The sequence below is a fragment of the Ambystoma mexicanum genome, chromosome 4p (genome assembly GCF_040938575.1).
Source record: "Ambystoma mexicanum isolate Mex_15411 chromosome 4p, UKY_AmexF1_1, whole genome shotgun sequence".
In the NCBI taxonomy this organism is placed as follows: domain Eukaryota; kingdom Metazoa; phylum Chordata; class Amphibia; order Caudata; family Ambystomatidae; genus Ambystoma; species Ambystoma mexicanum.
The window spans coordinates 170,435,590-170,449,698 of NC_090927.1; the positions used below are offsets into that span (position 1 = coordinate 170,435,590).

Consider the following 14,109-nt stretch of genomic DNA (forward strand, 5'->3'; position numbering starts at 1 on the left):
GCTCATTGCACGTGACTCAGCACTTCATTTGAGGAACCGAGGGCGAAATTAAATTCCTCAGAACGCCTGCATTCTCCACAGAGATGCACAGTCCTCTGTGTCACCAGACGAGGGGGATACTCGGGTAGTTGAGCTGTTGATCCCAGATGCCTAAAGATTATAGTCCCATAGAATAAGAAATAGCACGTGTTGCTTAAATTGAAAATCTGTCGCTTTCTGCTAAACCTTCTTAAAAATTGTGTCTTAGGGTGATTTACCAACTAGACTCTGAATGGAAAAATTACCGTTACCCATATACATGTTGTATGGCAATGTTTCATATCACTAACACCAATGTGCCTTAAACTGGTCGGATATCGTACACTCAAATAGGCAGGCGGCAGATGGAGAGATAGGGGGATGGCTAGATAGATCAGTGGGTGTATGTGTGGATGGTTGGGTAGATCATTGGATGTGGATGGGTGTACGGGGGATGCATGGATGGATGGGTGTGTGGGTAAATGTATGGCTGGTTGGGTAGATCAATGGATGTGGTTGGAAGGGTGTGTGGATGGATGGGTGTGTGGGTGAATGCATGGATGGCTGGGTAGACCATTGGATATGGATGGATAGATCAGTGGATGGAGGTGGATGGATGGTGTGTGGGTGGATGCATGGATGAATGGATGGATGGGTGTGTGGGTGGATGGATGTGTGGGTAGATGTGTTGATGGATGAATGGATGGATGGTTGTGTGGGTGAATGCATGGATGGTTGGGTAGACCCCTGGATGTGGATGGGTAGATCAGTGGGTGGAGATGGATGGATGGGTGTGTGGGTGGATGCGTTGATGGCTGGGTAGATCAGTGGAGGAAGATGGATGGGTGTGTGGGTGGATGAACGGATGGATGGGCATGTGGGTGAAAGCATGTTTGGTTGTGTAGATTAGTGTATGTGAATGGATTTATGGGTGTGTGGGTGGGTGGGTGTGTGGGTGGATGGATGGATGGATGCATGGATGGATGGGTGTGTGGGTGGATGGCGGGTAGCTCAGTGGATGTGTATCGATAGATGGGTGGGTGTGTGGCTATATAGACAGAGAGAGGGAGGCCCAGAGATAGAAAGACAGATTTGATAGATATGTCCAAAAAAGAGGCATGATTTCAGCACTACATACACCCCCAGTCCCGCCCATCGGCTGACTCCACCTCACTCCTAATAAGTGCTCCTGTTGCTTAATTGCAATGCATTACTGCCCTGTTGTGACTTACTCGTGCTCCTTACCAGCCGCTGCTCTGCAATGCTAGGTACGCACATAATCAATACCCGAAAGGAATACATAAAATAAATTACTTTTTCGTTTTTGGGTATTGTATGCGTGTAAAGAAAAATATATTTTCCCACTTGGGCTTTATTTCCTAATCATTAAAACTATGCAGTATGGCTGCCGCTTCATCGTTTCGAGGTGGTCGCACGGTGAATTTGGTCTGCTTCATCCTCGTCTTCTTTTAGCACAGCATTCTCCTGTTCCCCGCCACCCCATGCAGTCTCCTTGCTGCCCCGGCGCTTTCGGGAGTTTATTGTTTGAGGTCAGCAGTCGTGTGAGGTACTCATGGCAGAAAAGGAGGCCTGTTGTTGCTGTGCCCTGATTGGCTGGCGACGTTTCAGTGGTCTAATGATAAAAAAAAAAAAGACGAAGAAAAAAAACGCCATTGCCTGTGCTGCTTTCCGCTGGAATCTCAGGCAGTGGGAGGGGGCCTCGCTGCCGTCACATTCGGACCTGCAGCCGCCGCCTGGGCCTACAGCAAGGATGTGAGTGCAGCGGGTGCTGCGGCGGCACGGATGCCCGGAGGGGGAGCACCAATGGAAGGCAGAGGACGAGGAAAAAATCCAAGCTGCTGTCAGGTAGGCCGCGTCAGAAGGCCTATCCGGGGGATGCCCAGCCGAAGAGGATGGGGCTGCCACGGAGATGGGGGTGAGAGAGAGCCTGGCGTCTGCACAGGTGCATGTCTGAGGGCAAGGAAGGGCTGGTGGGGGGATATTTAGGTATATGGCGAATGCAGGTGTAAGATGGGGTTGTCCAACAGTGGAACGTTTTACAGTCTTGTGGAAGCAGATGGTGTACCATAGCAGGTGTTTTTTTTCTGCCGTGTTGCTTCTCTTTTTGGGGGATGGAGGGGCTGTTAGGAATGGGAGTTCGGGGAGGAGTGGGGTTATAGTAGCGATGAGGTGCACATTAAAGAATGCACATTTATGTGAGGTGCTGTCGTAATCCTGTGACGTTGGCATGTTTTTTTTATTAATGGGGGGCTGTTTCGAGGGGTGTGTTTTTCAAGAGAGGGATGCGGCCGTTTTCTTGGGGTGAGGACCTCTCTGAGGTGGGAAGGGGGGTTTCTGAGAGGGTCTGTGTATGTTTGTGAAAGGGGGCATGGGGTTTAAAGAAGAGGGAATATTGGACGGGGGTGTTCCCATAAAGTGAATGGTTGTTTCTCTTAAGAAGGGGGGGTGATTAATGGTTGTTTCTCTGAAGGGGGCGTCCAGCGCTGTGTGCGCGCCGCTGTGTTTGCCCAGGCTGTTATCTATTGCACCGGGATCTGGCTCTGTGGCGTTTTGCGCGGCCTGTGGTTGTGTGCTCTCATGGAGAGATGCCGTGTTTTCATAAGGCGGGTCACGCGGGAAGGGCTTTATGTGGTCGGGGGAGGGACGGGGTGTTAGGCGGTCGTGTTTTCCTCCTGGGGACGCGATGGTCTTGGCTCTGTGGCTGCAATGTGTGAGTCCCTGTGCGGGGTGGAGGGGCGCCTTTTGTGGTGTGGTGCGGTGTTGGTGGTTGGGGGTGGGTGTGGATACTTGGCCACCTGTTCTAAATCGTGCCTTCCTGCCATGAACAGCGCCCCCTGGGGTGTGACATTTCTCCCACCTGGGAATGTGGTCTCCTGGGAGGGGTACTGGTCTCTTTGTGGGGGGCGGGGGAGGGGTCGTTTCTTTCATCAGTAACTATTTCTTCAGATGGTGTGGAGGGGGTGCTGGCAGGGGGCGTTTCCTCCGGGAGAGGGGTGCGCTGGGGGCACAGGGGGGGGCGTGGTGGCGGGGATTGTTGTGCTGCTCTGTGGCGGGTGGGAGGTCTTTTTCCCGCTGGATTTTCCTGTGGGGGGGGGGGGGGGCGAGCTGTGCTTTTCCTGAGCGCAGCTGTGGCTCTAACAGGCCGGTGTTTTGTGTGATTTCGAGGCGCGCGGCCGTGTTTTGGGGCCTTCTCGCGTTGTCGCGGTTGCCCCTAACGGGCGATCCCACCCGTGTCTCGGCGGAGGAGGGTCGGCCGGCGGTGACGCTTCCAGGGCGGTCGGGCTGTGAAGATTGTGGGGTCAGAGTTGGCAGCTCTTCTATGCATTCTTGGGGGGTGGGGGGGGATATGCGCGTGTGTGGGTAGTCTGCTTTGGAGCACCGAGTACTACAGCCCTCGTCATACAGCAGGGCCGTGCTGTCATCGGCTGCACGCGCCGCATGATGGCCGCGCGCACTGTAAACAAACAGAGCAGATGGGACCGGGTGTTGCATTACCTGCTGTGTCTGTGTGTGTAACACCAGCGTGGACTGCGGCGTGTATACAGTATATGCCAGGGCATGCCTTGGACCCACAGAATGCACCGATCCATAGCCACATCAAATATATATATATATATATATTGTCCCGAGTCAAAACTGTGCTATGAAGGCATAATAATGCCCCGTGCTTTAGCTGCATTACTACAATATGCATGTCAGTATGGCTACTTTTTTTGTTTGTTTTTGTTTAACTCGGAGTGGACTGTGCATTGCCTAAAACAGTATTGGAGCATCCACTAAGAGCCGGTCTGCGGGATTTATTATATTGTGAACCGGGTGCAATATGCGTTATGACTGCACTGTATATTGGTGTACACCTACATTGTTTTTTTTATTTATTTATTAGTATTGGTTTATCACAAGCCTTTTAGCTAGTTCAATGCGTGAAACAACAATGTAAAAATGAGAGTTTAAAATCTAAATCAGTATCAAAATTCACCATTATAATTCATCATCAGCACAATGATCTCTTCTAAAATCATTATACATAACGAATCTCTTTTAAAATATCCTATTAAGAAAGGTTATAGTAGCTAGGACCAGTTGAACATGTTCACCACCTATTAGAACCGTCCAGCATTCCTCAATTGATAACGTCCTATTGCGCAGGTACACTTTCTCCATGTACACAGTTCTCTGATGGGTTAAACCCCTACACAACTATAGGGGGTGTTTTAATGTTTCTCGCTCCTCTCCTTTACAATATCGACAGTCGGTGACCGGCTCCTTTAATCTTCTGTACATTTTATTATAGCATGCATTTCGAGTATTGCTCTGTTATTGAAGCATACTTATCTGGACTATATCTACCTGCATTATTGCTTAAAATATGCATGTTAGTATGGCTACATTATTGGAACAGTGTGGATTGTGACAGACCTATGCTAATACTGCGCTATTCCCCGGCATAGGTCTGCGATATATACTACAGTAGGAACTCAAGTAAATCGACATTGTTACTACATTATGCATCGGGGCACAGATACAATATTACTAAAGTAAGCATTGGGGATATGGACACAATAATACCACAACATGCACTGGGGACCTTCTACTTTATTACTGCATTGTGCAAGGTCTGTGTTATTAGTACAGGATGTGACACAGAGTGTTTGCTATAGCACGCCCTTGTGGGTAGATTTACGTACTATAGCTACACTCTCGCCGCATTCGGCACTTGGGTACATCTCCATTGTTACCAATGTACGCACTTGGAAATGTCTGCACTATTTAAACGTTGCAATGAGCAACAGTGAACATCTACAATTGCAGCAGCAGTATGCGCACCATCCCAAATAACACTGTGAATACCGCCTCTTCGGTATAAACCACGTAAAAATCCGAATAGCAACAAACACCCCTGTACAAATCACAATTGAAGGAACTCCCAGCGAAGCGTAGCCTGTCTTCGGCTCTAGTTCTGCACTGTTTGCAGCCGAGGCGTACACAGTATGTTGGGCCTTTTAGGCGAACGTAAGTGTTGGGGGCTGTCTTTAGAACTGTATTTGGATTGTTCTGGGTGGTGAGGGAGGGGGTTAGGTTGGTGGGGGTGTGCACAACGCCTTGCACGTGGGCTTACTAAATGTGCATCTCTCCAGAGTACCCTCGTGGTGTTTCCAGCCAGCATCGGCCGCCTGTTGGATCCCTTCCAGACACGCGCACCGTCAGCACCAGGGAGTGTGGACAGCAGCGACGTGCCCCTTTCTTGAACTCTGGTTCACGCTGCCTTCCTTTCACTAACTACTCACAGGACGTTGGTGTTCAGAGGTAGCCAGCCTGCTCACATCACCAGCTTTATGTGCAACACCATGGTCTCCAGCTTTACCCCATGCCACTCAGCAGGGGCGGAGCCAGCCTCAAACTTTGGGGGGACTTGATGGCAGTTTTAAAAACTTTTAGTGAGACGGGACATTAAACCTATTGTGCTAAGCCCAGGAGGCTGAGTAGATATTACGCTTTCCTCTGACTCATTCGATGCATTGTCCACCCCAACTCACCAGAGGCATAGCCATGATTGTGTAACAAGTGGGGCCTGGAGCTAATCTAGTAGGTAGGGCCCACACTAAGAAGCGCGCGCAGAAGGAAGGGCACTTGTCCTGCCTCCAGCCAAATGCACAGGAGTGGTAGAGCGTAGGGAGGGAGGGCGTACCAATACAGGGGGATTGTCCCCTTGAGAAAAGTTTTTAAATAATGGGTTCAAATAGTGCATTTTACAGTACACTTCCTGTGATAGATTAGGTAAAAAGCCGCACAGTTTACAATCGGTTTTGTCAGGTAAGACATAGAAAGTCCATTAGATGCCAAGCCATGCAAAGGAGCATTTTCAAATGCATTTTTATAATGCCTTTGCACACTATATGCGCAAGTGTAAAAAGCATTTTCATATCAATTGTGTCCACACCTATGTCCATTCGGGAGCACCTATATAGGCCACTATTCCCACATAAGAAAATACTCATGTTTGCTTTGTCCATAATGCCAGTAACGATACTATAACAAAATAAGTTCATGCTGGTTCTCCCAATGCATGCCAGTGTCCCCATGTAAGAACATACTGCTGCTGGCTTTGCCTTTAAAAAAAAGCCACGCCAAAATAAGAAAACATGGCCTTGCTGGCTACACACATCCTCCACTCCCCATACAAGAACTCTCATCATGTTGTATTTGCTCCCTAATGGCAATAAAACATGTCATGCCACAGTAATAAAACATTGCCTTGAACTCTGCATAAATGCCCCTCGCCCCAATGTAAGAACATTTATGTTGCCTTTGGCCTTAACACCACTAATAAACTGCAATGCCACAGTAAGTAAACATGCTCTTGCTGGCTAGTCGGTAAGATAGCGCAGCGGGCTGAGCGCTTGCTGTTGCAATCTGAGTGTAATTCACAGGTTCAAATCCCACCATGGCCTACTCAGTCTGTCATTTTTTAAAGCTCGATAAATGAGTGCAAACTTCGGTTGGGTGATACATTGTATGTAAATATGTTCTCTGTACAGCGCTTTGGTGAAAGCTTTATATAATTAACATATTATCATTACGCAAATCCCCCGTATAAGAACACTTATGTTGCACTCATCATGTTATATTGCCCCCCATGTAAGAATATTAATGTTGCCTTTGTCCTTAACACCAGTAAAAAATAAGGAAACATGACCTTCCCATGTAAGAACACTCATGCTGATTTTGCCCTTAATGCGAGTACAACATTCCATGCCACAGTAAGATCCAGCCAGGCCAGCCCCACTGTAGTACCCAACCCTCCCGCTCCAACCCCACCATCACATAATAACACTCAAGTCGTCTTTCCTATGCCCAAAAACGGCAGTAAAAGATGACATGCTCTTGTCAAAAAATGTTCATGCTCACATACCCCTCCCTAGACCCCAGCTTGGATACACACACACATACACACACACACACATACACATATACACACACAGATACCCACATAGACAGAGACACATTCACCCAACAGTTAAGCACCCACACAGCTGATCTGTCATTCACACGAGCACCCATAACATTTATACTGCACTCTCATTAACACGTGCAGTCACACCCATGTACACCATTCACACTGCATGTATTCATATGTGTGCACTTGCAGGCGCCTCCTGAGCCAGCAGTTAAGCCTTTAGCTAGAACAAAGGGAGGTGGGGGGGAGGGTCTGCTGATATTGCCTGGGCAGGCTTCTGCCTCAACATTACCTTAAATTACTGTTTTCTCACCTCATACAGTGGCCACTCTCTGAGGTGAGAAATGTGACAGGTTCTTGGGCGTCACAGCAGAGTGATGCCTGCTGCCTCAAATTGATGGAGATTTATCCCTCCCAAGCCCATGATTGTCACGGCCCATGCCACTCAGAACCATTGTTCCTTGGGGCCTGCCTGTGCATGGCTGTTTTTTGTCATCACTACTTCTGTTGTGAATCTGCTCCAACCCTGTTCAGTGAATCACTAGGACATTTCTGTACATCGTTATGACTGGCCCTGCAGTCACGCAGAATGGGGCACCCATGCAGCTAAATGGCACAGGCCCTTAAGCTAGGGGAGCTGACACCCAGGACACTGGGGCCAGGCGGCAGAAAGGCACGCCACCTCCCTTCCCCCTTGTCCCTCTGCTGTCTCCCAGGCATATCCTGAAACAATGGCTGGGGAGGGGAACCAAAAGGTGCTAATGGGCAGTGGGCGCCCACAACAAAACCCACAGCATCTCTTCCCCTTCTTCAAAGGAGAACATACTAAATAAGCAAATAAGATGGGGGGGAGGCAGGAAGCCACACAACTAGGTGCGAAATGGCTGTTGGCATCAGCTGGACAGTTGGCTACCAGAGCCAGTAGACAAATGCATGGCCCCAGGCCATATTTTTTACTATATATGCAGGGCTGCTGGACTCTGGAGCAGCTCTGCAGAAATGACACTTAGTGTTGGAGTGCAACAGGTATTCTGCAAACACAGAACACTATTTCTTTTGTGGAATCTTTTGGCAACTTAGCTGCTCAGCTTTTCTGCCCGAACAGGGTTGGGATCTGCAGTCAAGTAAAAGGGGAAGTGGAGTGGGATTTTCTTGCAGCCGGTGCACGGTCCAAAGCCTGTTTAGAAGTGAAGGAGCAACAAGCAGCTCCTCCCCTCGTACGGGGCTCGGGAGCTGCAGCAAGGCAGCAAAGAGGACGCTGCCTCCCCCCCTTGCAGTTTTTGTATGGCTGGGAAGAAAGCGAAGCACACAAGGATCCAGCGTGCCCACCTGCCGTGTGGTCAACCAGGACCTTGAGGAATAGGAAATTAGGAAGAGAAACATCAGATGAAGATAATAGCGACAGTGACAGGATCCTTGATTTTAATTGGTTGGCTCACCTGTGGTTTCTCACTCGCAGACTTCTTTTGGAGCTTTCCTTGGCGTTTGGAACATGTATCGTGCAGAAAGGGACGAGCCTTTACAGACGCCACCCTGCCTGTAAGGGGCCCCAGGCCTGTGAACTCCTGACAAACCGCCAAAGAAGTCCAGGTAAATCCTTGTGGAAGAAGGAAAAATCCTGGGTTGTATGGCACAGAGGTGGAGGCCAATCTATACATCCATAAGGTATTAAAATCGAGATTGCTACCAGCCAGCACACACACAGGGCAGCATGCAGGGGAAAACCCCACAGCCAACCCAAGCAGAAACAATGATAATTTCTAGCACCACCACAAAGGGGGACAGTCCTTTCGGCAGAAACAACCCTGGGGGCTGGGTCACATACCCCCAACACAAACCCAACACAATTGCACTCCCCCAATGGGAACACCACCATTTGTTGGAAATATGAAAAGGGTTACTGCTCCTGGGAGAAGAACAGTAGATACAGAGACCAGTGCAGCAGGGGGGGGCACAGCATCACCAAATGCACAAGAAACCCCCCAAGAACACCAAACATGAGGACCCCTAGATACCACGCAGACATTGGCCTATCAACCATAAAGTTTCAGGCAATGGTGGGGTGGCTGGACACATACCCAGACAGGCAAACCAGCACATTTTTACATGAAGGGTACACAAGTGGCTTTACCATCCCTTTCAAAGGGCACAGCTCAGTCGACCTCGCTCAGAACCTGAAATCAGCCAAGGAAAACACTGAAGCAGTGAGATAACAAATCCAAAAAGAATTAGAGCTGGGAAGGAAAAGTGGACCCTGGGGAGCACCACCCTTCAGCAACATTATCTGTTCACCCCTGGGACTGGTTCCAAAAAAGGAACAAGGTAAATACAGACTCATTCACCACCTGTCATTTCCCGCAGGCAGGTCAGTAAATGCGGGCCTATCAAAGCCGGACACAGCAGTGTCCTACATCAGCTTTCAAGAGTCTAATAGATTAGTCAAAAAAGCAGAAAAAGGTGCACTCCTAGCCAAGGTGAACACAAAAGCCTCCTTCAGGATACTACCAGTACACCCCAGATCACAGCCCTGGCTGTTTTCAATTTGAAAATAGGATATATGTGGACAAATGCCTTCCCATGGGCTGCGCAATCTCCTGCGCTTTCTTTGAAAAGTTTAGTTGTTTCATCCAATGGGCCTTCCAAAGGCACATGACGGTGGCCTCCATGGTCCATTACCTAGATGATTTCTTAGTTATAGGGCCCAGGGAATCAGACACCTGCAAGAAAGAGCTAGAGATATTTATAAAATGTACAGAGGAATGGAGCATCCCCTTAGCTCACGAAAAAACAGCAGGCCTAGCTAATGTGATAGCCTTTTTAGGGATTGAAATAGACACTAATTAGGGGAATGGGAAAGAAAAAATTGAAAGCCTACTGAAGACAATCAGGAGATTAGAACAGAAGGACAAAGGGGCAGTCAGAGAAATGCAGTCACTGGCTGGCGGTCTCAACTTTGCAGCAAGGGTGATACTGCAAGGACGTTTTTTTCTACAAGTCTAGAACTAAAAAGCAGAGGCTTCAGAAAATCACACCTTCACATAAGATTGGGAGGTCAGAAAAAATGTAACCACATGGGGAAACCTTTTGACGAATTTCAATGGGGCAGTCATATGGCGCACGCCATTAAACACAGAAATGAAAAGAGTATTATTCACTGATGCTGCAGGCAGCAAGGGTTTTGGTGAAAATTTGGGAAAAAGTTGGTTTACAGGCCCTTGATCAAAGGCATGGCACAATCATGGGTTGACCAGGAACATAACGCTTCTGGAAATCTTCCCCACATGGATTGCCTTAAAGCTATGGGTCATAGATGGGAGCAATAAAGAACTGGTAATCTGGTCAGATAATATTGCAGTAGTTAGCATCATCAACAAAAGAACAGCATCATTCCATGGGTTCTGAAAGTACTAAGGGCAATGACAACATTTTATCTGAATAACAACATAGAAATAAAGGCAAAACACATTGCAGGAGCAGAGAACGATGTTGCAGATGCTTTATCTCGCCTACAGTGGGATACTTTCCGGAGCCTCTGACCAGACACAGACCAAACAGTGCTAAAATCGGCTGATTGGTCAACGCTGAGCAGCCGGGGCCAGAAGGATAAGTCAGTGGGCAAACGCACCTCAGAGAGGGGTGGCAACATAAGCCACTCCCTGTCCGACAGCCTGAGGCCCGCCAAGGGTCTTGAAGGAGCTAGCCAACAAGGTGTTAGCAACAAAACAGCTAAGCAATACAGTCGGTGCCTGGCTACAGTAAAAGAAATAACAAATGTTGCACACGCAAAAGACATAAATGAGAATGGAGTTAACACATTTGTAGCATGGGTTTATGGCCAGAATAAGAATAAAGCATTGGCTAGGATGCACCGGTCAGCCATAGCATACTTTGTAAAATTAGCTGGGGGGAAAGACCCAACACACAGTGCGCTGATACACTATGTTTTTAAGGGGTGGGGTAAACTCAAAGGGCCAGCGGAACACAAAAGATGCCCCCTGAATTTTGAAAAATTAAAAACAATAATGTTAAACCTCGGTGAAATATGTTCACACAAATATGAGACTAAACTATTCAGAGCAGCCTTTGTGCTGGCCGACTTTGGGGCCCTCAGGGTCATCAAATTAATAGCCTCTAATGCAAGGGCCTTGGTTTAGCCATGATAGACGTGTGCATGGGGCTGGTCTGCATGACAATAGAAATAAAAAAGTAGAAAACAGGAAAAGGTAGGTTGATCAATCTATACTGCATTGAAGACAGGGGAAACGGCCCCCTACAAGTCAGTCTTGATCGTGGAAACCCCCATTAAAATCAACATCACTTCCTGGTGGGGCTTGAAATGGGATGACATACACGAGAGACCAGCAAACCTAGTAGGGTTCAGAGACCCATAGAATACCTAGTAATACACCTGGGGGGCAACAATCTAGTAGAAGAAGGAAGAAAACAGTGAACACAGGATATCTGTGCACCCCTAACAGGGATAGCAAGAAGCTGGAAAGAAACAGAGATATTTATGTGAGAAATATTGCCCAGAAACATATGGAGAGGTGCCTCTTCAAACAGAGTTATTGACATAGCTAGGAAGAAGCTGAACAAAAGCATAGAAATATTTTGAACAAGCAGGGGCCGGAATTTCATCAGGCACTGGAGCATAGCTTTTTGTGACCCAGACCTATCTCACAGTGATGGAAACCACCTGTCAGGGAAAGGAATGGAGCTATTTCACACAGGGATCCTGAACGCTTTAGCAACAATGGGGTGTAAGTAGAGCAAGGGTACTTTTGGGGGAACCTGAGTGGCCGTGAACCCAATCAGGTGTGGCGGCATGGGCCTGGAAGGAAACTGCCATCAGGCACAGGAGTGCTAACCCAGGCCAATGTACAGGTCTCAACTACACGTACCTGGGAGCTCACGCTGCTGGCACTCTGTGAGCAAGGAAGGGCAACTTCCGGTTCTGGGCCCAAGTGCCCAAAAGTACAGAACTGAGAAGACACTGCACATCTGTTTGTTTGGGCATATCCATAATACTTCAGTTATGTTTATTACACGGCCCACGGTAGTGGGCGTGTAGTTATGGTTAAGTTGCTAATCCCATTGGAAGAGCACTTTTTGGGTGGCTTATAAGTTCGCTCCCCCTTGACGAATCCTCACCAAACTTTCCAAAAAAAAGAATATGTCCCACTCTGAATTGTTTTGCAAAGTTTAGTGAGGTTTGGTGCAGGGGGGCAAAGTTATAAGCCGGGTCTTAAAATGTATTTTTTTTCCCATACAGTGAATGGGGTCAAAAACCTTGCTCACGCCTACAGCTCAAACCGCTGGACGGATTTGCACCAAATTTGCAGCAGGAGCATCGGCTTGGTCTCGAAAGCGTGCTTTTGTAAATTTGGTGGAAATCCGTCGAGTATTTTTTTTAAAAACGACCAAAAAATAGGTCTAAAAAAATCAGTAATATCTATGTCCGCTCTGCGGACACATTTCCCTGTTTGCTCCGTGGACAGGACACCGATTGGCTAATCGGCTTGCGTCATGTCCGCGGACATGCGACGTGTTCGCTGATTGGCTTGGATGAAGCGTGATGTGCGTCACATTGTTTTGATGCGCCCGCCATCTTAGATCCACGGACAGCGCGGTGACGAACGGGGACAAAATACAATTTCGGGGAGTGTGTTGGTGTGTAAAAGTGCTTGGGGAGGGTGGGGAAGTAAGAGATGGGTCAAATGCTGTATTTGTTTAGGCGGCAGGTGCCCCTGATGTGTTCGTCATATCCGCGGTCTTCACGGCTGTCAGCAGACATAAAAATGCACTAGTGGCTATTTTACTTTAGTATGATATTGGTTTTGGGTTGTTAGTAGAGCGTTGATTGTAATTAATATCCTGTATAAGTAGCCCATATACCACAGTTTACATTTTTGATTCTATGGGTTTTTATGCTGCGGTGGTTGTGGCCACGGCCTAGAGTCTTGGGTGCATGGCCACAGCATAACATACCCATAGAATCAAACATCCATCAAATATCCACAAATCAATAGTTTGTGTACTGTTTGATTTTTAGAGTTTGTATGTGAAGTTTTGGCTAAGTCATGCAATTAAGATTGTAGAGTTTGGGAACAAGCACTGCAGTATAACATATCCATGGAAGTAAACATTTTGGATTGTGGTATATGGTTAGATGTTTGCTTGAATGGTTGTGTTATGCAGCAGTATTTGTGAGTTGAATTATTATATACTTACTGTTTGACTTTTTGTGATTGGATATATTTTTTTCATGACTTGGGTAACTGGAGCAGATATTCTTTTTCAATTTCTGTGATAAAAGAAAAGATCACATTAGTGTAGATAGTTCTTAATGAGTTATTGCATTGCATAATAGACATTTCTGAATTATTTTGATCCTCATATTTAGTACTTTAGAAGTACTATATTTCAAACCAGTGTACTGTGCAATTTGCTCAGTCACTGTGTTTGTTTACTAAATCATTGGGTCTGTGGGAAATACAACCCTTTTTTGTTATGGTACAATATATTTCTTTCTTTGTTTTCAGTGCTTATTTGTTGTTTCTGGCTAATCTTCTATCTGTTGGCTTGTTGCAGATTCTTGGGGCAGTTTGATACTTGTTGGTGTATTCTAATTGTTTACTTATAATTTTATGCTAATCTTCTATCTGTTGGCGTGTTGCAGATTTTTTGGGGCAGTTAGATACCTGTTGGCGTATTCTAACTGGTTATAGTTTTTTATTTATACTTTCAAGTTACTCATCGATCTGTTTGGGTCTGTTGGGTGCAGATTTTTTGGGTCAGTTAGATACCTGTTGGCGTATTCTAATTGTTTATTTATTGTTATATTTTAGTGGTATTGATTTATCTGTTTGGTTGTCGCAGAATCTTGGGGCAGTTAGATACCTGTTGGCATATTCTAACTGTTTATAGTTTTCTAATTGAGGTTTTGTTAATATTTATGCACAGATTAGTTATTAAACTTTGGTTTTAAGAAAATGAAATAAGCGTTTATAAGATTTGCTGGTAATCTTTGCTTTAAAGTAATGGTACTATCATTACATTCGAACCATCCACAATTCTTTTTAATATATGCAGTGCAGTGACCTGCATTGGTT

The 14,109-nt window shown here is 46.7% G+C and overlaps 1 protein-coding gene across 4 annotated transcripts in view; it reads left to right on the forward strand.

Moving 5' to 3' along the window:
• Positions 1 to 1,545: 1,545 nt before the first annotated feature.
• The window catches only part of GPR75 (G protein-coupled receptor 75), a 133,366-nt gene continuing 120,802 nt past the window's right edge, over positions 1,546 to 14,109 (forward strand). Inside the window, exon 1 of one of the 4 annotated variants that reach the window (XM_069605631.1) lies at positions 1,546 to 1,884. The gene's annotated coding sequence lies outside the window, so the exon portion shown is untranslated. Of the gene's footprint in view, positions 1,982 to 2,708; positions 2,750 to 14,109 lie in introns of those variants that run through there. The other 3 variants (XM_069605628.1, XM_069605629.1, XM_069605630.1) reach the window with 3 other exon arrangements.